The sequence below is a fragment of the Nicotiana attenuata genome, unplaced genomic scaffold, assembly GCF_001879085.1.
Source record: "Nicotiana attenuata strain UT unplaced genomic scaffold, NIATTr2, whole genome shotgun sequence".
Taxonomy (NCBI): domain Eukaryota; kingdom Viridiplantae; phylum Streptophyta; class Magnoliopsida; order Solanales; family Solanaceae; genus Nicotiana; species Nicotiana attenuata.
In genome coordinates this window covers 246,275-260,894 of record NW_017671072.1, presented here as the reverse complement: position 1 = coordinate 260,894, position 14,620 = coordinate 246,275, and positions in this window count along the sequence as shown.

The window sequence follows — 14,620 nt, the reverse complement described above, 5'->3', positions numbered from 1 at the left end:
AGAGTAATTGAAAGAGTTCGTTGATGTGTTGAGTCAACTCTTGATGCTCTTGTGTCACAATTGATCCATGGTTTTTCAAAGGTTAAATGTTGTCAATGATGCATTCGTATTGAGGGCAATTGTTAATCCCAATTGATACTTGTTGAGGTCACTTTAGGATAATTGAAAATTCTTGGATTTTACTTTAAGGGGTGGGTCTTATTTTGTTTGCTTGAGGACAGGCAAAAGCTTAAGTTTGGGGGAGTTGATAACTAGGGATTTTGACGTGTTTTATGCTCCTTCTTGCTTACGCTTTGATTATAAATTGTTACAAAATAGTCCCAAGAGGCTCATAAGTTGTGCTTGATTGCAGGTTTGATCGATAAAGTGACGAAATGTCAAAGATCGGCTCAAAAGGAGTGAAACCTGCTCAAGTACCTAAAACAAGGCAAAACTCAGGAGAACAGGCCTAGTGCGGCCGCACTACTCTTTGTGCGGTCCGCACTAGAGAGATTCAGAGAGTCAGAAATCAAGGCTTCAAGCAACGCGGCCGCACTCTATTATGTGCGGTCCGCGGTGAAGGCTCCACGGCGGCACTACCATTATGTGCGGTCTGCGGAAGAGAAGTTCAGAGAGGTGAAAATTGCCATGGTTCAAGCTGCGCGGTCCGCGGTCATATTTGTGCGAACCGCATTAGAGACCTCCGCGGCCGCGGTCCATTCTGCGCGGTCCGCGAAGCCTGAGTTCAGAGAGCCAAGATTGCAAGTCCAAGAACCTAGTGCGGCCGCAGTCCATCTTGTGCGGCCCGCACTGACCCTGCAGGGGCATTTTTGCCTAGTTTTTCCAGCCTAGTATAAATAGAATCTTTTTCCATTTTTAGGGCAATCAGTGATTTTATTTTAGCAGCTGCGCTCGTGAGAACATCATCTGTAGCCATTTTTGGCATCTTAGCTTAGTTTTAACGATAGATTCTTGTATTTTACTTTAGTGTTTATTTAATATGTCTTCTTCTTCAGCTATTTCTCTATTTTCTTGTTCAAGCATGAGTAGCTAAACCCATTAGCTACGGTTGTGGCTCAACCCTAGTATGGGTAATTGATGGGTGTTGTGATTTAAGGTCAGATTGACTATGGGTGTTTGTATTTGGGTCAATTTTATGGTTTAATTTATGAATTGGTGGTTGCAAACACTGGTTTGTGCTAAGTTGGCTTGGCTCTTCTTGAAAGAGAGAGCCTAAGTCTCCAAAATTGAGCCAACAAGGAATTGGGATGGACTCAAGAGAATTGATAGTCCCAATTAAAGGGTTAAACCTCGAGAGAGAAATTACCCGACTTGAACCCTAGTTGTTTGAGCTAATTTGTCTACCCATTTGGTCTCGAGAGAGTCAATTGGGCAAAATCACTCTCTCTACCGAGAGGTGTGAGAGTGGGTAAAATTGTGCAACGGTTATACATATTTCCCCAATCATGTCAATTAAGCCTTAGAAGCAATTACCCGTCAATTAACTACCTAGGTGAAGGTCACTACCCTAGTGCCCCTTAATCCATTAGATACAACTCTTAGCAATTATCTCTTAGCGTAATCTAGTTTCAGCTCTAATTAGTAGTTTTATAATAGTAGTTTATAAAAGAAAACCCAAAAGTGTTGGAAGTGACATTTGGAACAATTAGATGATTCTAGACTAGATAGATGCATCAACTCCCTTTCTAGCTCCCTGAGGAATTCGATCCCGACCCTCATATCGGGTAAAAGCTATTGCAACCCTCTCTCGCTACTTTTTAGTAGTGCGGAGTTGGCAGCGATCAGCACACGACGCTCATTTGTCAAACAGTACCAAATCCTAAGGGGAGTCCCTCACACAAAGTTAGGCAAGTCACGTACCTCGAACCAAGCTCAAATTAATCTATCACAATGCTCTTTCCACAAATATCCAACTCCGAATGGCACAAATCTAGCCAACCAATTACATAACATAAATATAGCTACAAGGAACTAATCTAGCTAACGAAATCAAACCTAAGGAAAGAAATTTGAAAAACGCCCAAAAATCCTCCCCGGATCCAGGTCTCGGAATCGGGTAAAAGTTATAATATACGAACACCCATTCACTCACGAAATACAAGAATTACTTGAATCCGACCTCAAATCGCCTTCCAAAACTCGAAATTTTAGTCTATGAAGTTTTTACCATTTTCCCCCAAATTTCCAACTCAAACCCTTAATTAAATGATAAAATTAACCATAGATTAGTACGATATAACCATAAAGGAGTTAAGAACAGTTGCCCACAAGCTACTTCTGAAAATCCCTCGAAATTTCGCCTCAATCCGAGCTCTCTAGGTCCAAAAATGGATAATGAAATCAAACCCTCGAACTCTCTCTTTTCTGCCCAGCAAAATCGCGTCTGCGAGCCCATAACCTCACCTGCGGAAAAACCATCGCAGGTGCGGATTTCACTTAAGGTCCAAAATCCGCATCTGCGTCACATGGGTCGCACCTGCGCACCCGCTCTTGCGAAATCCTATCCGCATCTGCGACCATCCAGCTCCAGGCCTTCTGCGCTCCACCTTCCGCAGAAGCGACTCTGCTTCTGCTGTCCCTCTCTCGCACCTGCGCCCACAGACTAAACTCCTCCAATCCGCACCTGCGCCCTATGGCTCGCTTCTACGGGGTCGCACCTGCGGTCAACCTTGCGCAAGTGCGATTACACCAGATGCAGCACACGTCTGCCATTTCTCCCAAAGCTCAATTTCAATATTTGATCCGTTAACCACCCGAAACTCACTCGAGTCCCCCGGGACCTCAACCAAACATACCAACCGATCCTAAAACACCATACAAACTTAGTCGAGCCCTCAAATCACCTCAAACAACGCTAAAAACACAAATCACCCTCCAATCCAAACTTAATGAACTTGGAACTTTAAATTTTCTTCAACCGATGCCGAAACCTATCAAACCTTGTCTCATTGACCTCAAAATTTGTACACAAGTCATAATTCACACTAAGGACCTACTTCAACTTCCGGAATCGGATTCCGACCCTGATATCAAAAATTCCACTACCGGCCCAAAACTCCAAACATTCGGCTTTCGCCATTTCAAGCCTACATAAGCTACGGACCTCCAAAACACAATCCGGACAAGCCCCTATGCCCAAAATCATCCAACAGAGCTAACGGAATTGACGGAACTCTATTCCGGAGTCGTCTTCATACAGTTCTGACTACGGTCCAAACCCTAAGACTTAAGCCTCCGTTTAGGGACTAAGTGTCCCAAAACACTCCAAAATCCAAAATGAAACCTCCCGGCAAGTCATAATAGCAGAAAAGGATACGGGGAAAGCATTTAATAGGGGATCGGGGCTCTAACTCTCAAAACGACCGGTCGGATCGTTACAGTGTCCCAATGATGATGACAGCGACTCATAAAAAAAAAAGGAATAAAGTGTTTTTGTTCTTCCTAAATAAAAAAAATATGGAGCTTGGTGCTCCATAGCCATGGAAAAGAAGAAGGAGAAGAAGAAGAAGAAACAAAGGTTTCACTTCATTAATAAATTGCAATAACGGCTGCTGAAGAAGAGAAACTGAGGTTTCTTTCTTACTTAAATTCGAACCTCTAAAAAAAATAGGATAAGAAAATATGGAGCTTGGTGCTCCAAGCTTCTGGCGGCGTGAGGTTTTGGGAAAGAAGAAGAGAAATTAGGTTTCTCTTCTTGAAATCAAATCATGCTATAATATGTTTTTTTTTAAAAGAAGTTTTTTCGGTATTAAATGTGTGAGCGGAAAATAGGCATGGTTGGATTAAAGAAGCTTGGGCTTCTTTCATTTTACAGAAGAGAAATTTTTATAAAGCACTATCTTTTGGTAGTAATTAGCCATCTATAGATACCATTTGCTATATTACGGATTATAGATACCTTTTATGTGGTTATAAGATGTATTTGATGTATTTAAGCTATTGTATTCATGAATACAGTAGCAAAAATAGGCGTGAATCAGGGAAGTCCAGCTAATCAGTTGTTGTATTCGAGTGTATTCGACTGTATTAATGGAGTGAAACATGGGATTACAGCTGGACAGATTATTGTATTCGACTGTATTCGACTGTATTCACGGCGTGAAATAGGGGATTACACTGTTTTTAAAAGGGAAAGTGAATCAATTAACATAATAGACTCCTAATATAACTCAACAAACTCAATTATAACACACAGAATTTGTATTTTCAATTATAAAAAAGATTCTCAACCGAAAAAATACCCCAAAAACATAGCAATCTTCAGAGAAACTATATAGTATATCTGAATACATAAATTATATTAATTAAAAAAAACTTATGAATACATTCATGGCATATAGCGAGACAGTGAATACAATGAAATACATAGAATACAGCGGGATACATTGAAATACAATGAGAAAAAAAGACAGCGAATACAATGAAATACATGGGATACAACGAGATACATTGAATTACAATGAAAAAAAAATCTTAGAGCATGATTTTGAATAGTAGAAGAAAGAAAATGATGAATAAGAAATGAAATTTTTTAGATAACAATCTGGTGGAGGGGATGGGTCTTGCGTTTCAAATACTTCAAATTCATGATGAGCATCTGCATATCTTCTTTAGGGTTATAATCCCGGCCGCCACTGCCGCATCGTGCTGCCTAAGCAGAGCAACGGTCTTCCCGTACATATCACGTATGATCTCTTCTGTCTTCTTAGCAACATCATCATCCAAATAAAAGTTGGTAGGAGGCTCAATTAAGTCATAATCATCATATAGTGATCCATCAAAGTCAAGCCTTGGGCCCACAAACCTCACTTTCTTTCTCCAGGGGGAGGTTCTCCGTGTATGGCCATTGGGTTCTCCATATTCTATCTGTCAAAAATTTCATTTACTCCTCTTGATCTTCCAATATTTCGTAAGGATTTTGGCTGTTTTATGAAAGGGAAAGAATCGTTGGCTAGGCAGAGAAGAGGAAGATAATCGGAAATTTTAATTGGATGGGGGAAGAGAATGAGATGTATCAAAGTAGAGAGAGAAAGAAAATATTGTAACTGACTAGCGTATTTAGTGGCATAGGGCTAGGAGGTAACCAAAATTAAATATTTTGCTATAAACCTTAAAAGGTATCTATAGAACATAATTTATTTAAATGGTATTTATTTAAAATAAATAAGGTGTTAACCTTTGCTATAGGAGGTAAAAATTCCTTTACAAAAGCTTGACTTCTTCTGCTAAAGTCCCGCTGTGACGACCCAAAGGGTCATCACCGGATTTCTTCCTATTTCCATGCTTTCGAGGCCTTGAAAACCTCGCTTTTAGTTGCCTCGGTTTGCGTGCGCAGTCCGGGCGCGAAGCCGGAAAGCTCTTATGTTGAAATATGTGAACTTTGTGAAAAAATTGAAGAATTTTGATATTAATATTGTTAAAGTTGACTTTGGTCAATATTTTTGGTAAACGGACCCGGACCCGGACCCGTGATTTGGCGGTCCCGGAGGGTCCGTAGAAAAATATGGGACTCGGGCATATGCCCGGAGTCGAATTTCGAGGTCGAGAGCCCGAGAAATGAATTTTTCTGTGAAATTGTTTTTCTGAAATTATTAAGGAAAATGGAAATGAAAATTGATCAAAAGACTATGGGGCTCATATTTTGGTTCCGACGCCCGGTACAAGTCTTAAATATGTTTTAAGCGCTTCCTGTAAAGTTTGGTCGAAATCGGATGTCATTTGACATGTTTCAGACCTAAATATCTAAAATTTGAAGTTATGAAGTTTGAAATGAAAATGATGATCTTGAGGCTTGGTTCAATGATTTTGATGTTATTTTGGCGATTTGATCGCCCGGATAAGTTCGTAGGATGTTATTGAGTTAGTGTGTGTGATTGGTTAGGAGCCCCGAGGGTTCGGGAGTGAATGGGAGGTGGTTCGGGGTGTTTTTACACTTAGAAAACATAGCAGATTTTCTGCAATTTTTGCACAGCAAATCCCTTCTTCGCGTTCGCGTTCCAAACACGCGTTCGCGAAGCTTCAGTGGTCCCTCTTCATCGCGTTCGCATCCCTCGCCTCGCGTTCGCGTAGATTCATCTGACCCTGAGGGCTTAGCCCTTTTTCTTCTTCGCGTTCGCGGACACTTGACCGCGTTCGCGTAGCTTGCCAGACTCCCTTCAGCGCGTTCGCGTTTCCCCTATCGCGTTCGCGTATAACAGTTCCTGGACCCCAGCAATTTCCTTCTACGCGTTCGCGTCTGTCTCTACGCGATCGCGATAGCTTACCCACTTTACCCTTCGCGAACGCGAAGGGCAATTTTGCCCAGCGAATTTTTAAGTTAAAAACAAGAACAGTGAACTCGGGATTTTAATAAAAATACACGAACTCCTTTCTTCTCCAAGCACTTAGGCGTCCATTGAAGCTCCCTTTCATCAAAACTTCTTGGGTAAGCATTGTTCAACTTGTTTTCTTCAATTTCCTCTATTAATTACTAAATTCCTAGCCCTAAATCATGAATTCAAAGTAGAAAAAGGGGGTTTTGGGTAGAGTTAGGGCTTTGGGGATTTTGGGTGATTCAACCTCAATTTGGGGTCGAATCTTGAAATAAATTATATATTTGAACTCGTGGGGTTATGGGTGATTGGGTTTTGGTCCGAGCCTCGTGTTTGGACCATGTGGGACCGGTGTCGAATTTTGGTGTTTTTGGAAGAATGATAGGAATTTTATTTCTAGGCTATGGGATTATGTTTTTGAGCCCTTATTGATATTATTGAACTAATTATGCCTAGATACCATTGTTTCGGAGTTGGATTGTAGAGGAAAGGCGGTATTTGAGGATTGATTGCTATTCTTGGACCGAGATAAGTGTTTGTCCTAACTTTGGCTTGAGGGAATAGGATTAGGATGTTATTTGCTACTTGCTAAATGTGGAGTACGGTGTATAGGCATGGTGACGGTTGTCTATGCACCGGAGTCTAGCATGACCGTGGGTCTTAATTGCTTTTAATTCGAATGATGTGACATAATTTCCTTGTTTTGATAAATTTCATATAATGTGAACGGTTGAGGAAGAATTGTGATTGGTATATTTTGGAGCGTTGGCTCGAACAAGAATGTGATAGTTGAGAAAGAAGTGATTTAAAAGAGGATGTGTTGTGAATTATTCCCTTGCCGGGACATGTAGACTATTATTATGTACTCTCCCTTGCCGGGATATTTGGGCTGTTAGCTGTACCCTTGCCGGGTTAAAGTGTTATGTTGTCGAATTCCCCTAATGGGGCCTTCTTTACAAAGTCAGATATTTTGAACTATAATATGGGATCGTGTGGCACGCCGTCCACTTATATACTATGATATGGGATCGTGTGGCACGCCGTCCACTTATATACTATAATATGGGATCGTGTGGCACGCCGACCACTTATATATTATGAAATGGGATCGTGTGGCACGCCGTCCACTTATGAATTAAGAAATGGGATCGTGTGGCGCGCCGACCACTTATATATGAGCTATGGTATTGAGATAGTTTCGTCGTTATATCCGTTGATCTGTATTCGCTGTATTTTTCCCCGAGCATGCCCCCTTCCCCTTTTTAGTTGATATTCTCTGTTGTTATTTCTGTTGCCTTTGTATATATATATCTGCACAGGTTGTTTTTGGTAGGTCCTGTCTAGCCTCGTCACTACTTCGCCGGGGTTAGGCCAGGCACTTACCAGCACATGGGGTCGGTTGTGCTGATGCTACACTTCTGTGCTTTTTGCACAGATCATAGTACCGGAGCAGGAGCCTTTGGTCAGTAGTAGGAGCGTTGGGAGCTTACTTCAGTTCGGAGATTTCCGAGGTAGCTTGCTGGCGTCCGCATGGCCCGGAGTCTCTCTTATCTCTGTCTTTCGTTTGATTTCCCTTGTATCGGATCAGATAGTACTGTATTCTTATTCAGACTATGTATTTAGCATTCAGTAGAAGTTCGTGAGTTAGTGACACCAGATCTGGGTAGAGGTGTATTTGAAATTCCGCACTTGGTTTCTGTTATTTATGTTTCGAGACTTCCGCTTTTATATTAATTGCCTCGTTCTTCTTTATTTTGTTAATGATGTTGAGAGAAGTGTTAAATTAATTGGCTTGCCTAGCTCCTATTAGTAGGCGCCATCACGACTCCCGAGGGTGGGAAATCCGGGTCGTGACACCCGCTTAGAATTTATTTTTTTTCAAAAAAGAAAGGAAATTAAGTAAAAATAGCACGGGCTAGCCAGTTTTCCAATTGGTCATTCAAAAATAGCCAGCGTTTGTAAAGTTATTAAAAAATAGCCACTGTTTTGCTGTAACACGGAAAGTTCCAGCATAATATACTGGAGATCGGTGCACCTGTGTATGAACTTCCAGCATATTATGCTGGATTTCCAACACGCGGAAAGTTCCAGCATAATATACTGGAGATTGGAGCACATGTGTATGAAGTTCCAACATATTATGCTGGACCGGTATATTATACTGGAAGTTCAGTATATTATACTAGAGTATACTGGAACTCCAATATAATATACTGGAGTATTTTTCCAGATTTTGGACAGTGTTTTTGTTAAGATTTATCTTTACATGAAAAGTGGCTAAACCTCGATTACTTTTGAAACTGTAGCTATTTTTGAATAACCCCTTGTAAATCTGGCTACTTTTGAATTTCTCCCGGAAATTAAGGCTTTGGGCTTCAGAAGGAAGCAACTGAATGGGCCTTTGGTAGACCTAAGAAATTGAAATTTTTACCTAGCTATACTATAATAAAAACCTATTTACCATATTTATTTAGGTTCTTTATTAATTACTTTGTATATCTATATTTAAAAGTTATATACAAAAGTATTAAAAAGAAAAATGTCACGACGCAAAATCTAACCATGATCGTGATGGCGCCTATCGTGTTACAAGGCAAGCCTATTCCCAAAATATTACTACTAATTTGATTATAAGAATTTAATAAAACATTTCCAATAATTTAATTCCTGATAAACTAAACCAACTCTAAATATAAATAATATAAAATACGAAAACGAGTCCCAAACATCGGGGTGTCACTAAGTCATGAGCGTCTAAAACTATGAACTGAGATATATAAACTGTCTAACTATCCAAAGAAGAAATGATAAAAGGAGTAACAAGGTCCTGCGGACGCTGGCAGCTACCTTGCAATCTCCAATTAAAGTCGGACTGAACTCAACGATCACCGCACTCTAACTCACCTGGCTCTGCACATAAAGTGCACGGTGTAGTATGAGTACAACCACCTCAGTAGTAACAGAAATAACTAAGGAACTGAGCAGTAGTGACGAGCTGAGCAAAATAGTCCAATTATTTATTTTTCACAATTTTAAAAATAACAGGAATAAACAGGTAAATTCCATAACTCAGTAAATGCCACACAGAAATTTAACAGATAAATGCAGCAGCAACAAAAGTTAATGCAACCTCACAGCAATGTCACTCCATCACTCAGCACTCGCACCCAGCACTCCACACTCCACACTCAACACTCTGCGCTCACTAGGGGTGTGTACAGACTCCGGAGGGGCTCCCAAAGCCTAAGCGCTAAGCACGGACAACTCACGTGCTACCATATCAATACCTGGATCCGCAAGGTCAACTCACGTGCTACGCGGACAACTCACGCGCTATGGTATCAATACCTGGACCCGCACGGTCAACTTACGTGCTACGCGGGCAACTCACGCGCTATGGTATTAATATCCTCACAACCAGGCCCTCGGCCTCACTCAGTCATGTACCTCACTAGCCTCACCATCATCAACAAATAAGGGAACACAGCCCACATCAAGTATCACAGCATATTAGCAAATAATAGAGACTGAGGTAAACATGTACAATAATTTCTAATACTGAGTACAAATAATGTGAGCATGAATAAAACCTAAACAGGATCTCTAACATGAAGGCAAACAAGTTCAACAACATGTAAACACATAACCACAGATAATAGCTTTTAGGCCTGGCCTCACGGGACGGACCAAGTCTCAATCCTTCGCGGTGCACACCCACACGCCCATCACCTAGCGTGGGTATCACCACCAAACAATCACATGATATCAATTTCTCCGGGTTTATACCCTCAAAGCCAGAGTTAAAACTGTTACTTACCTCAACAGCGTAAAACAGCGTAAAATCCTACTCCGGGATGTCCTCGTCCCTCGACTCGGTCTCCAAAAGCTTCGAATCTAACCATAATTAGAATACTGCTATCAACATAGTCTAAAGAATCGAATTACACAATAAAAACTACATAAACATGCCAAAAATCCGAAATCGGCCAAAACTCGGCCCCCGGGCCCACATCTCGGAATCAGTCAAAAATGGCAGAATAATAATCCTCGTCCTCTCCCGAGTCTAACCATAGAAAATTTGTCAAAATCGGACTCCGTTTGGTCCCTCAAATCCTCACTTAAAACTCTCCAAAACTCAAACCCTACCTCCCTCAATTTCACTTTGAAATCATCAATCAAATCCCAAAACGAAGATGGATTCATAAATCATAATCAAAATTGAGTAGAGAACACTTACTCCAATCCATATGGTGATAATCGCCTCCAAAATCACCCAAATCTGAGCTCCCTAACTCAAAATATGACCGAATGAACAAACCCTAGTTTTGTATATTTTTCTAACCAGCTATTCTGCCTCATTTCTCGAGCCAAATAATCCCGAAACTCATATTTTATGCCTCCAATCGATTCCTTGTGAAATTTTAGTCAAGTTAGACTTTTGAATCACTCAATTTGACCTTATAACGAAGGAGATATGTAGGTTTTAATATTTACAAATAGTGCAGATTTTTAAATACGCTGCTAGTGGCAATTTCGTAATTAATCTGAAAAATCTGGCAACCCTATTCTTAGTAAAATCACCATAAAATCCTCATACGATGTCCAAATTCGACGATTCTTTTTGCTACAGGTCAGTAATTACAATACGGATCTAATGCTTCAATCAAAAAAGAAATCGGAGCTCATTTGTTCAATATAATATCATTTATGCTTGAAGAAACAGCGTCACAACAGAAGAAAAACAAGCGCAACACAACCCAAACCTATCCGAAACTCACCTGAGGCCCTCGGGACCTCAACTAATAATTCCAACAAGTCATATATCACTACCCGAACTTAGTCAAACCTCCGGAACACCCAAAACAACACCAAAATACCAAATCAACCTCGAATTCAAGCCTAAGTCTTTTAAACTTCCAACTTTTGCCAATTCAAGCCTAATTCCACCACGGTCTTCCAAATTATATTCCGGACATACAACTAAGTCTGAAATCGACCAACGAAGCTAATCGAATCATAAAAACCCAAATCCAAATTCGTTTACTCATAAGTCAACTTCTGGTTGACTTTTCTAACTTAGCTTTCTAACTAAGAGACTAAATGATCATTTCACTCCAAAACTACTCCGAACCCAAACCTACCAACTCGATACAACTCAACACAGCTGAACAACACATAAAGAAATAGAAATGAGAGAACGGGGCTACAACTCTTAGAACGACTAACCGGGTCGTTACATCCGTCCTCGAACGAGTCTAAAAACATACCTGGAATCACATGATATACCACATAATTTCTAATCATAGCAGCTGCCCAAAACAACCAAATGCTGGTAATAAACCTCTTATCAGACAGAGCCTGAACAAGCTATATCAAGTCACAAATCAAACACCCATTAGTCCTTGCTACATCTCAAGTAAACCCTTCTCGTCATATTCGATCAATCTGAACACAATCTCGTAGTCAAATCATACTCGCCATATAGCCATCAAATCACAAATCCCACTAATAGGGACACCAACGGACATATAAACACGTGCTCACACAATCAAAATTTTTGTACTCCAGCTACAGACAAAACCCGACCTCAAGTCCTCTAGACTGACCCAATATCAACACATAGAAATCACATCTCGCACCTCATTCAGGGAATCTAAATTCGTCGATGCACAACTGATACCGAGCGCTCATGTGCGCATACGAATGCGTGGAAGGAATTCAAAGAGTTACACTTCAAGCTGGATCAATATCGCACGATAAGAATTCAAGAAGGTGAAGTTTTCCTAAAGGTTCCGCAGCCTATCGAAGATAAGTACAGACGTCTCCGTACCGATCCGCAAGACTCTAGTAAACCCGCTCATGACTCGTGAGACCTATGTAACCTAGGCTCTGATACCAACTTGTCACGACCCAAAATCTAACCATGATCGTGATGACGCCTATCGTGTTACAAAGCAAGCCTATTCCCAAAATATTACTACTAATTTGATTATAAGAATTTAATAAAACATTTCCAATAATTTAATTCCTGATAAACTAAACCAACTCTAAATATAAATAATATAAAATACGAAAACGAGTCCCAAACATCGGGGTGTCACTACGTCATGAGCGTCTAAAACTATGAACTGAGATATATAAACTGTCTAACTGTCCAAAGAAGAAATGATAAAAGGAGTAACAAGGTCCTGCGGACGCTGGCAGCTACCTTGCAGTCTCCAATTAAAGCCGGCCTGAACTCAACGATCACCGCACTCTAACTCACCTGGCTCTGCACATAAAGTGCACGGTGTAGTATGAGTACAACCACCTCAGTAGTAACAGAAATAACTAAGGAACTGAGCAGTAGTGACGAGCTGAGCAAAATAGTCCAATTATTTATTTTTCACAATTTTAAAAATAACAGGAATAAACAGGTAAATTCCATAACTCAGTAAATGCCACACAGAAATTTAACAGATAAATGCAGCAACAACAAAAGTTAATGCAACCTCACAGCAATGTCACTCCATCACTCAGCACTCGCACCCAGCACTCCACACTCAACACTCAACACTCTGCGCTCACTGGGGGTGTGTACAGACTCCGGAGGGGCTCCCAATGCCCAAGCGCTAAGCACGGACAATTCACATGCTACCATATCAATACCTGGATCCGCATGGTCAACTCACGTGCTACGCGGACAACTCACGCGCTATGGTATCAATACCTGGACCCGCACGGTCAACTCACGTGCTACGCGGGCAACTCACGCGCTATGGTATTAATATCCTCACAACCAGGCCCTCGGCCTCACTCAGTCATGTACATCACTAGCCTCACCATCATCAACAAATAAGGGAACACAGCCCACATCAAATATCACAGCATATTAGCAAATAATAGAGACTGAGGTAAACATGTACAATAATTTCTATGACTGAGTACAAATAATGTGAGCATGAATAAAACCTAAATAGGATCTCTAACATGAAGGCAAACAAGTTCAACAACATGTAAACACATAACCACAGATAATAGCTTTTAGGCCTGGCCTCACGGGACGGACCAAGTCTCAATCCTTCGCAGTGCACACCTACACGCCCGTCACCTAGCGTGAGTATCACCACCAAACAATCACATGATATCAATTTCTCCGGGTTTATACCCTCAAAGCCAGAGTTAAAACTGTTACTTACCTCAACAGCGTAAAATCCTACTCCGGGATGTCCTCGTCCCTCGGCTCGGTCTTCAAAAGCTTCGAATCTAACCATAATCAGAATACTACTATCAACATAGTCTAAAGAATCGAATTACACAATAAAAACTACATAAACATGCCAAAAATCCGAAATCGGCCAAAACTCGGCCCCCGGGCCCACGTCTCGGAATCAGTCAAAAATGATAGAATAATAATCCTCGTCCTCTCCCGAGTCTAACCATAGAAAATTTGTCAAAATCGGACTCCGTTTGGTCCCTCAAATCCTCACTTAAAACTCTCCAAAACTCAAACCCTAGCTCCCTCAATTTCACTTTGAAATCGTCAATCAAATCCCAAAAACGAAGATGGATTCATAAATCATAATCAAAATTGAGTAGAGAACACTTACTCCAATCCATATGGTGATAATCGCCTCCAAAATCGCCCAAATCTGAGCTCCCCAGCTCAAAATATGACCGAATGAACAAACCCTAGTTTTGTATATTTTTCTAACCAGCTATTCTGCCTCGTTTCTCAAGCCAAATGATCCCGAAACTCGTGTTTTATGCCTCCAATGGATTCCTTGTGAAATTTTAGTCAAGTTAGACTTTTGAATCACTCAATTTGACCTTATAACGAAGGAGATATGTAGGTTTTAATATTTGCAAATAGTGCAGATTTTTAAATACGCTGCTAGTGGCAATTTCGTAATTAATCTGAAAAATCTGGCAACCCTATTCTTAGTAAAATTACCATAAAATCCTCATACGATGTCCAAATTCAACGATTCTTTTTGCTACAGGTCCGTAATTACAATACGGATCTAATGCTTCAATCAAAAATGAAATCGGAGCTCATTTGTTCAATATAATATCATTTATGCTTGAAGAAACAGCATCACAACATAAGAAAAACGAGCGCAACACAACCCAAACCTATCCGAAACTCACCCGAGGCCCTCGGGACCTCAACTAATAATTCTAACAAGTCATATATCACTACCTGAACTTAGTCAAACCTCCGGAACACCCAAAACAACACCAAAACACCAAATCAACCTCGAATTCAAGCCTAAGACTTTTAAACTTCCAACTTTTGCCAATTCAAGCCTAATTCCACCACGGTCTTC